Source organism: Strix uralensis, chromosome 5 (assembly GCF_047716275.1).
Source record: "Strix uralensis isolate ZFMK-TIS-50842 chromosome 5, bStrUra1, whole genome shotgun sequence".
NCBI classification, from domain to species: Eukaryota; Metazoa; Chordata; class Aves; order Strigiformes; family Strigidae; genus Strix; species Strix uralensis.
This window is the reverse complement of record NC_133976.1, coordinates 23,054,026-23,064,722: the sequence shown is the minus strand read 5'-3', so window position 1 is coordinate 23,064,722 and position 10,697 is coordinate 23,054,026.

Here is a 10,697-nt window from a genome sequence, read left to right as displayed (position 1 = left end):
TGAAGGAGATGGGCTTGTCCAGCCTGGCTTCAGGCAGCAACAGCCCCCACCACCTAAGGGGAGGACATCAAGAACACAGAGACATGCTCTTCATAGTGAGGCATGGCAGGAGGACAAAAGGCAACAGGCATGGGCAAACACCCATTTCATGAACTCCCAGGATGAGCCTGTGGCCAGAGAAACACATGTCATTTTGTTTGGATGGCATTCCCTTGCCTGCACTATTTAGAAAATCAAAAGATTTCTTGTTAAGTCTACAAATCTATACAAATTAATGCGAAAATATCTGTTACTAACATGGTGTACCAGTCATCTGAAATCCCCCTCCCACAGCCAGTAACAGTATCAAAGAGTTTATTTCTCCTATTATTAGGTATATTGTTTACAACAGCACAGAAGACCACAGAGAGAGTTAAAAAGATATTTGCCATCTCTCATTAGTAATGTCAACACTGTCTCTTGGATAAAAGGATCTTTGGGTAAAAGGGTAAAATCTTCCATCTGGAAGGTTTGAAAGTCTCTCTGAAGAGTCTTTGCTGTCTGATTCCTATTTTGGGGAGGAGGGTTGTCTTATACATCAGTTCCTCTTGCTAGAGGCAGGATCTGTTTTGTGATTTCTCTGTTTTCCTCTCGTTCACAAAGGGCCAGTTACAAGTCATTCACTCTATGTTGTTTATAATTTTCTGTTTTTTCAGAATAATTTTCAAAACACTTTGATTTTCTTTTCAGCTGTGAAAGAATAATCTAAGACTAAACATGTTATTCTTTGAAATTAACTCACTCAGTAAAGCTGTTTTCCCTATAAATTTTACTGAAGTGGATGATTAAGAACTCTTCTCTACAAATAATGTTTCATGCAATACAGCTGTAATGAGACTACAGTCTGGTTTTTTAAATGGATGAACATTTTTATTAACTGCAAAATCACTTCTGGCATGCTCTATATTTAAAACTTAATGAGACTTTGAAATCACAATAGTGGTTTCACACATGGTTAGGGAGGTTAACTCCAAAGGCTGATACTTCAGTCTTCAAAGTTGACTCTGGCCTTCATGTTCTTCTAGGGAACCAATTAAGCTTTAAAGGACAAGCTTTACCAAGAACATGAACTTTGGAGTTAGATTCCATATACTCCCTATTTTCATGCCCTGCACAGACAGATGCAGGGTTATTTGGTCCTAGTGGATTTCTGATGTCCTTTAAAGAGCAAAAAGCCCACCTTGAATGGCAGTCATCCACACACATCTGCAAGTGGATGAGAGAAAAAAAGGAATATAACAAATAAATAAAGACTGTGATGAAATAATAAAAAAATACATAAAGTGAAATGCTTCAGTAGATGTATGATCTGTATACCAAAGTCAATGAAAACGAGGTTCTAAAAAGTCTTCTACCCTAGCCAGCACGAGGCAAAAGCACACCATTCATGAGAAACTCCTAACCCACAAAGTTACTCTCCAGCAATGGGCAAGCTTCAGCCTCATGGCTAGCCAGGAGAAACAGGTTAGACAGATCCAGAATGACACCCCCAGGGAACCCTGTGAAGACCAGCCCACTTGGGAGATATACATGGGAAATACTGCAGCTGTGGGATTCATGTTCTTTCAGGGTTTTTGAAACTCAGGAGGTTTTAGACATAGTCAGTGATAGGTTCCACTAAGAGACATTTTGCTTCTGCATTTCTTTAGCAGAAATTTGAATTGAAGACACATGGTAGGTGCTGGGTCTTCTCCAACAAACAGATACTGTCTTAAGTTATGCTTAAGACACAAAGAGTTGTGACATCTTCTCCTTTCTCTGAGGCCTGGTAAAGTAGTTATTCAATTATCAACTACTCTGAATTGTTACACAGGACCCCTAGGATGAGCACCTGTGTGGTCTAGGATCTGAAGACAGGCTACTCATTTGAGTACAGCCAGATGTCCCTACAGAGGTGAATCATTAGATGGCACTACTTTGAACCTGCGTCCAGAATGGCACCATGCCCAACCCACCCTGTCCTACTTCTCAGTGCTATTTACTCTCTCTCATTACTACTCTGAGCTAGTAATGCTGCTTTCAGTGCTGGACTTGCTGTGGCAATAGACTGAAATACCATCTAGCCAAAGCCATGTGTGCTACTGTACAAAGTGGATATGCCCAGAAGCACTTTGATTGTTTGCCTCCAGACTGTTGTACCTTAGAGGCTGGCAGGCAATTGTGGTTTGAATGTTCTACATTAGAGAATAGTCAAAAAGAAAGAAAATCACCTGACAGTACAAGAAGGCTGGATTGAGAATCTGATTTTTGCTGTGTGTTCATGTAATGATAGCAATGAACTATAACGATACCAATGAAGGAGCTGTATGATAATCCCTATTGATCCCAATGGGTGGTTCTTACAGTGGTGGTGTCTGTTGTCCTCCTTTAGAGAGGGATGCAGCCAGACTAGAGTGGAGAAGGAGAGGCCTTCCTAGTAGATCACTTTAAGCCTTGCTGACTGATTGGAGAAGTGTGAAGCCTTTAGACTGGCACCTTCTCCTTGTCTTTGATCTTTCACAGAAGCAGAAGCCCATCAGAAATATCCCGCTCAGAAAGGAACTTTCTCACCTTTCTATGCTTTTTTACTTTGTTTTGTGCAGGTCTTTTTCTCCTCCCAAATTCTCCAGCTTAGTGTACATGAGAGGGAAAATATGATCTGGCCCTAAGAGAGCTGCACTATACAGTAGTTAGATGAAGGGCTAACTGCAGTATTTTGAAGGCCAAGAAGTCCTACATGACACAGGTCTGTTGTGAAGGAGAAGAGGACTTAGTAAGCTTCTGAACAAAACCCAGTTTTTACAATAAGTGTGGTGAGACACTGGAACAGGCTGCCCAGAGAAGCTGTGGATGGTCCATCACTGGAAATGTTCAAAGTCAGGTTGGATGGGCCTTTGAGCAACCTGATCTGGTGAAAGATGTCCCTGCCCATGGGAGAGGGGCTGGACTAGATGAAGGTCCCTTCCGACCCAAACAATTCTATGATTTTGTGATTTATGAAAAAATATTTCAGCCTCCCAGGTAACAAGCCAGAGGCCTCTCAATAAAAATAAGCCATGTTCATTTCCTGAATATTAACTGGTCCAGAGTACAAATGTACTGACTAGTCTCTGTATAGATATAAACAAACAGTCTGAAATGGAGAGATATCATGGGAATTTTTTCCTATGACAGAACAGCACCATTAAAACTTTTAACCTAAGCATTAAAAAAAAAAACCAACCAAAACCCAAAAACGACCACCCAGTTGAGCACTTAAAATCATCAACAGAGGCTTTCATTTGAGAATTATCCCTTTTACCCTTTCTTTGAACTTCAGAAAAATTACATAAAGGACCAACTCTTTCTCCATTTGGAAACACTTGAGATGGTGCTAAAGATAAGACCCATTGTCAGGAGACAGGGGAAAGGGAAGGGGAGAAAAAAGGGGAGACATTTTGCTTTTTTTCTGCTGGAGTCTGATATGACTTTCCTGAACACAAATTAGAGAAAGTCACATAAAAGCAAGAGATAACAAATGCAGCCCCTGATTCTGGTGTAACTGTCTGCTGAAGAATGGCAGATGCATGCATAGCCTTATCAGTCACAGATGTATAAAAGCATCAGGTTCTTTAAAGTTTTTCTTTTAGTTGCCTTTTTGGCCACAGGCTTAGAATAATATTGCAAAGGATTCAAGCTTAGTCAGCTGAATCAGACTTCCATTAAAGAGAAGGCCTGAACAAGACAACAAAGTAGAAGAAAGAAGACAAGGAAGTTGAAAAAAGGTGATATTCAGGAAAGACATAGTGGATGTGATCTAGTCAGGTTCTGGCTGTCTGAGCGGGTGACACCTCTGGGCTTCTGAAGGCGCAGAGTTGTCACCATGGGTCCCAAAACCCTAAAGGTGAGAGTGTGGCAGTCACTACAGTAAAACTTGCTCCTTTCACTCTATCTACTCTCCTGTCATTGATATTTACAGCCTCACAGACGTGGATAGGCTCAGCCACCCATGCTTTCATTATTAGATCCAGCATGCAGCACATAAAATTTCAATCATTAATTCCCATTTCATTAATTTCTCATTTGTCTTATTTATCAAACACAGCCTTTGGAGGATAGCAATTTGAATCTTGGATTTTGCTAATCTCATCTTTTTCTCTTTAGCCCTGTCTTTGCTTGTATGAACAATTTTAGATAATGGCTTGACCCTGCTTTTGGTTTTTTTGGAGACTTGGAATAGAAATTTCTCATCATTATACTCTCACCTTCTTTAAAAGATCTGGAGACTGAAGTCCTTCTTGCAGGTAACAAAAAGAACCAGAACAGGAGTTGCTAAAGAAGTACTGCTATGTTTCCCCATACTAAACCATCAGTGCCATCTTGCCCTCATTCCTGTACTGTGAGCATCCACTTTACCTCCTTCTGCGAACTTCCTTCTGGAATCAGTAAACACTATTTTTCATTGGTTCAACTTTAAAAAGATTTAGAGGATAGGAATGTAATAAACCCTCGTCAACATGGTTTTAGGGAAATAGCTCTTGTCAAATAAACCTGAATTACTTTCTAAAATGATATTACAACTTTGATTAAGTGTGTCATGGCTCCACAGTTATCTTTGACTTTTATAGATCTGTTGAATTAATACGACATTACAGTGATCTAAAAATTGGTGCTATATAACATAAATGCAATAACGTGGAAAGTTAACTCTCTTTGTGGAAAACATCATTGCCAAAAAAGTACCATCAGTGACTGTGGGAAAGTTTCGCTAATCGGGACTTCGACTGTTTTCACAAGTGATCAAGGAGTAAATTGTAATTCTAGGGACAAAGACTGAAAAAGTGGTAAACAGTAATGGAGAACAGAGCAGACAAAGCCCTCTGATTGCACACTAATCTGAGTCCACTCAGAGAAATTGGGATGGCCAAAGAATAATTCTTCCTTTTTAGAAAGATGAAGGGAAGACTAGACTTCCCAAATAGGTGAAAGGATGCAAGAAAAGACTGAGGGTACAGTAGACCAAAACTGTAGCAACAAAAACAGGTCACATTAGCTAGGGGATAGATGAAAAAGATTAGTAAACTGATTAAGTGCTATAGGTATTGGTGAGTGAAGACTGAAATATGGTCTGTGGTTGGGGGCCCATTTTTAAAAAGAATGTTGACACACTGGAGAAGATAAAGCAAGAAATTTTTGGAGAGCTGTAGTTACAAAGATAACAAGCCCAGCCTCTTTTAGCTTACCAAAATGAAGACCAAAGAGTGGTAGGTAAGCACTTTCAAAGGGAGAAGCTACTGAGTAGTAATATAGTTTTTAATTCCAGCAGTGAAAAATCTATCAAGAATCAGTGGTGAAAGAAAGAAAAGGAAGGAAGGGAAAGAGAGGGGGAAGAGGAGGGAAAAAAGGAGGGACGAACGGAGTGAGGCAGACAGGGATATAGATCAACTGTAGAACTAGGTTTTAAAAAGCAGGTGATTAACCATTGACACAAACTATCAAATGAAGAGGTTTACTCTTCATCATTTGGGGTTTCCAAATTAAATCTACATCCTTTCTCAAACACAGCTTTTAGTAGAAAACAAACTATATGTTCATAAAAAAACTATTATCACTTCAATATAGGGTATCCTTAATTGTCTGTGACACATGGGAAGCCACATCAAATGATCTAAGAACCTCTCCTGTCCCTTAAGGTATTTGTAAATAGTTGTTGGTAGTTTTGAGATCAATGGTTAATTTAAATTTGCTCAAAACCTTGCATTAGGCACTATTTCCTCCTAGTTAAAATGTTGCCAGATGTAAGTTGAAAAAAAAAAAAGAACTGAGTACGTGTTTCACAGTTCCTTTATTTACAGTCACTTCTTGCATGGCAAAAATGGTCTGGTGTTTTCTTTGAGTGGACATGCTGAGGAAGTCTGTTGCCTTCATGATCTAGAGCAGGAGTTTGAAATATGGCACAGGAAAACTGTCTTCTGCTGGCCACAAAACATCTATGTTTGACCAAATTGTATGCTTCTGAGAATCACCATTTGCACATAGTTAACATGGCAGACAGGAAAAGTCATTTCCAACAGAAAAGGCAAATTTAATCCTGCCACTGATCCCTTTGTTTTCTTAGTTTCACCTCATGGACTGCTAAGCACAACCTCACCAGGCATGTTCAGAGTTTGGACAGTATGCTCCAGACCAGGCTTTTCTGTCATTGCCCTTTCAGGACACTGTGTTGGGTGTCCATGGCAACGTTTTGGCAGAGGGGGATGCTGCAGGGGCAGCCTTTGTGAGAAGAGGCCAGGGCCTGCCCTGCGCCAGACACAGCCAGTTCCAGCCAGCTCAAACAGACCCACCGCAGGGCACAGCTGAGGCCCCCGGCCAACCTGCTGGCCCCTGTGTGATAGCGCATTTAAGAAAGGGGAGGAAATGCCAAACAGGCAGAGGAGGAGGAGAGAACAAAAAGCGTGAGAAATAGCTGAAGGGACACCAAATGTCTTTATCTTGGCCCATGAGCTTGGTCACTTCTGTTATTCCTATTTTCCCCGTGGCCTGTCCTGCTGAGGGCAGGGGCCGAGCAGCTGGGTGGGAGTTTGGCTGCTAGCCAGAGCCAACCCACCACACACATTTTGACCATTATGGTATCAAGTGTCAGAAGGGAGCCTGAGGAGCAAATCTGCAAGTTTGGAGGGAAGCAGGGCAAGGTCAGGTTGCACCCTTTTCCTCCTTGTTCTTTCCCAAGAGGTGCAGCAGAATGTGCAGTATATGGTCTCTTTTTCAGCATGCAACTGAGGGGACATGGGCTAGGTCAGCTAAACTAAATTCTCAGACCAGCACTGGCACACTGCTGGCTGGGGCCAAAAAATACTCCTCCGCATAACTCTTGGCCATAATTCAGGCATTAGCATACCACTCCCAAGAGGCAACCTGAGTGAGTTGACCCAGTTTTGGCAAGTAAGAGAGTTTACTGGTATGGACACAGCCTGTTGCATATCAGTTGATCTCAGTGTCAAAGACCAACCCTGGGCACACTGAGTTTGCTATCAATGACACACCCACGTTGTCCTCAGGAATTAGTCCAGGTGAATAAACATGTATTTGCATTTATAGGGTTAATAAAGTTAGTTACACCCTCACCTGGCATTAGCCAACATATTTAGCTGAAGGCAATGGAGCAAAATTGATTTATACCAGTTTATTTTGGGCTCCTGTGGAAATATTGTACCCCTTTCTAAGTTCCAGCCCCAAGAATCAGTGCCAGTGGTGAAGCACTAATTGTTAGGTTTAAAATTCAGAAGTTTAATAAAAGGAAAACCCTGATGTTTTTTGTTTGAATAAGTATCATAACTTCAGCCTGTTTCCTAATTTCTTTTTGTCTTGAACAAATTATTGAAGTGCTCACCTGGAAGCCCTTGAAATCGGGCTTTCAGTGCTGTGCTTCAGAAGTTTTCATCACTCTCTAAAAGCTCTTTCAGAAGGTTTTGACCTTGACATAAGGTGGTAGCATTGAAATGACAATCATTAAACCCCGGTCAGATAAGGCAGAGATATTCCTTGGAACTAACCCTGTCTCTTAAATTTTAATGTTCTTGGGCAAAAAATATTTTCCATTTTTCTAAGCACTTCATACTGTTCCTGTTGATCTCAATGAGTCATTTAACTATGAACTTAAAATCTGTTTATTTTCAGAGTAAAAATTTGATTTATAATTATGCTGTATGAGAATTAACGCATGTATTTGTGGTAGGTAATTTTAAATGTTGCAATGCCTTGAGACCTTGAGAAAGACCATATGTGCTTGCTTAAAAAGGCACTTCTGGCGTGGGTACAATTTAAGCAAACAGTGTATGCAAATAAGTAGTTGTAAGTAATCAAAAGAGAGTTCTCCACTACTAAGAGCTAATATTTATTATTGTTCCTATCACCATTCCTGGAGCCAGCAGTTACAAAACTAGATTTCCTAATTTGACTTATTCATGAATAAATAAAAAGAACCCAAGCCTTTTTTTAATTTCTTTTCATTTTTTTTATTAATAAAGTCAAGTTTGTTCCCATCTTCCATATTTCTTCTCCCAGCCGAGCAGCTTATTCTACTATCAGTGGAATGCAACAGATTGTGAAGGAGTCAAGGAGACGTTTGAAAATAGATTTGTTCAGCCATACACTGCAAACAGCACATCTGTTATTGACAGAGTGAAAATAGAGCCTGCAAGGAGTTAGCACTAAATATAATTCAGACTCAGGAAGAGTATTCTTGCCTAGATTTTACTTTCTTATTTTGCTTAGGTAAAATTGTCTCCACTTCAATACAACTGCCATAAGCAGACACAGAGGGCCTGTTTTAAAGGTCCCTAGGCAATGAAAGACACCATTCAAAATCATATATTACAAGCTCATTTCACATCATGCTTGTGACACCTTCACAAATGTGAAAAATCTTTGTTAAAAGAACACAGATATTGCAATGAGAACAGCTCAAACTGTTGGGTCATTGAGGTTATCAAGTCTCAGTAGACATGCCTCATTTTTTCACCTGGAAATGTTACATTAGAAGAAATTGAGCATTTTAGCACTTCTTTGATCTCTAGAGAGTTCAGCTTTCTGTGCAGCCGGTGTGTAAATTATTTTGATGCAATCTGGGAATTGATGGACTACTTCCATATGCATCCAAGAAATCTCTTGAAAGAGCTACAGCAATCTTGGGAAATATCAGAATTCAAGCTATCCATAACAGCATTAATTTGACTCCTAGTCCTAATTCATATCACCTAACTTGAACTATCTAAAAGATTCTCTCCAGCCTTATCTATTCTTCTGTGGTCCCTCTACAACTGGTGGGGAAGACAGGCATGTCCAGATGGGGTGACAGAGATCCACAGTGAGATGATAAGGAATTAGATTAGACTAGACACCGGTTTCTGTATGGTTCAAGTTAGGTGAAAAGATTTGCAGCTTTTGTATACAGCTATTTTGCACTCTTGACATTCACATTCCATATTTTACATTTGCATTTTTTCCACAGACCCTCCTGCTTCCAGAATGTACAGCCGTCGCTGAACAGGCACCGGCTCAACGGATTTCCCTAATCCATTTCGAAAACACATTTCTTGCCCAGGCCTTTTTGGCTGCACACCACCCAAACCCACACTGAGTTGGGTTGCTCACATTCTCATTACTGGGACTGTTGGCATTTTTGAGGGGAGAAGACAATAACTTGTGTGTCAGGTGTTCAGTAACCTGCTAATGGAAGGCAGAGCTGTGGTCTCCAACCTACAGCAGCCATCCCAGTTTGTTACCAGCTGATGGCAGGACGCTGCTCCCCACCACCAATTTCCAAGTGTCCAGTCAAAAGCAGCACTACAACAAACACTGCTGAGGAGACTCAATACAGGCTAGCAGTTGGGAATGTTTTGTCCTCCCACAAAAACACGTCTGACTGGGTGGGTGTTTGCACAGCTGCCTGCAGCACATTACTCCCATTCTGGGGATCAGATAGAGGACTTAAATCACCTCTCTGGCTCTTTTTAGGAGCATCACATTTGTCCACAATTCTCAGGCCAGCACTGGCCTAGCAGAGATCTCCAGACCTGCTAAGACCTGGAGAAGGCTTTTTTTATTATTAAAAAATTAGATTTCTTTACAATGTAAATGAATTGAAACCGCAGCCAGCCTTCAAAGAGAAAGCAGAGTAATTACATTGCTACAAGGCAGTAGTTGAATTACTGGTGTAAAGGAGTACTCATACATGTAACCCTCCCAAAGGTAATGTTATTATCAGGCTATATGTGATACAGATGCTATTGCTTCCCAGGCTTACTGCATTCTCCTTTAATATTAATAGTCTTCCTGTGTTTCTGTTTTCACTGACCTATTTACATCAGGATTTTTAGTCACTTCAGAAATCACCTGCAAGGCTAAATACGAGTCCCAGGGTGAAGGGATGGAGAAAGAGGCTTTCTGGAGCACAGCTGCCCCTGATCTTGTGCTCCAGAACACTTCTCCCCTCCCCACAGCTAAATTTTATTTAAAACTGGCAGCTAAACTGATACTGTGAGGTCTTTTTTAGCCTTAAGTATCATTTGCTTTAGTACACAAACTGAAAGTTTCACAGTTATGTTCCCATCACCTCTCTGGTGTAGCATGTCCAGTCTTGGATGCACTACTGTCAGGTAAAGAAATATCACCTACTTCCTCCTGTAATGTGTTCACAGTAGCTGGTAGCTCTTTCTTCTACTACTTACCATATATATTTATTTTTTTTAAGAGTTATAGCTATGGGAAGATACCCTTGGTAAAAACAAAATAACATAGACCAGGAAATATTAGGGAGAAAAGGGATAGGAAATCAGGTTTCCTCCATCTGGTAAGATTTTGTCCATGCATTGCAATCTCCTGAGTTTCTCCATATCGTTGTATTTTATTTTCTGAATGGCAAAATTCACAAAATATATGAGAATAGATCTATGATATCTGCCCAGATAAAACAAAATGCAGAGTAAGATACTCTCAGTGGAGATTTTAAACTTTTTCTGCTACGCTTTTGAATGTCCTCTGTAGTTTGACTTTCTGGATCAATAAAAATAATTCTGCTCTCTATTCTGTTTCTCGGGGTGGGGGGGGAGGGGAGCAGAATCTCATGTAAGTGATTATCATGAGCTCAAACAGACAAAAAGTAATGATAACTCAGGCAGGGTCCTTGTGGGGATGGCTTC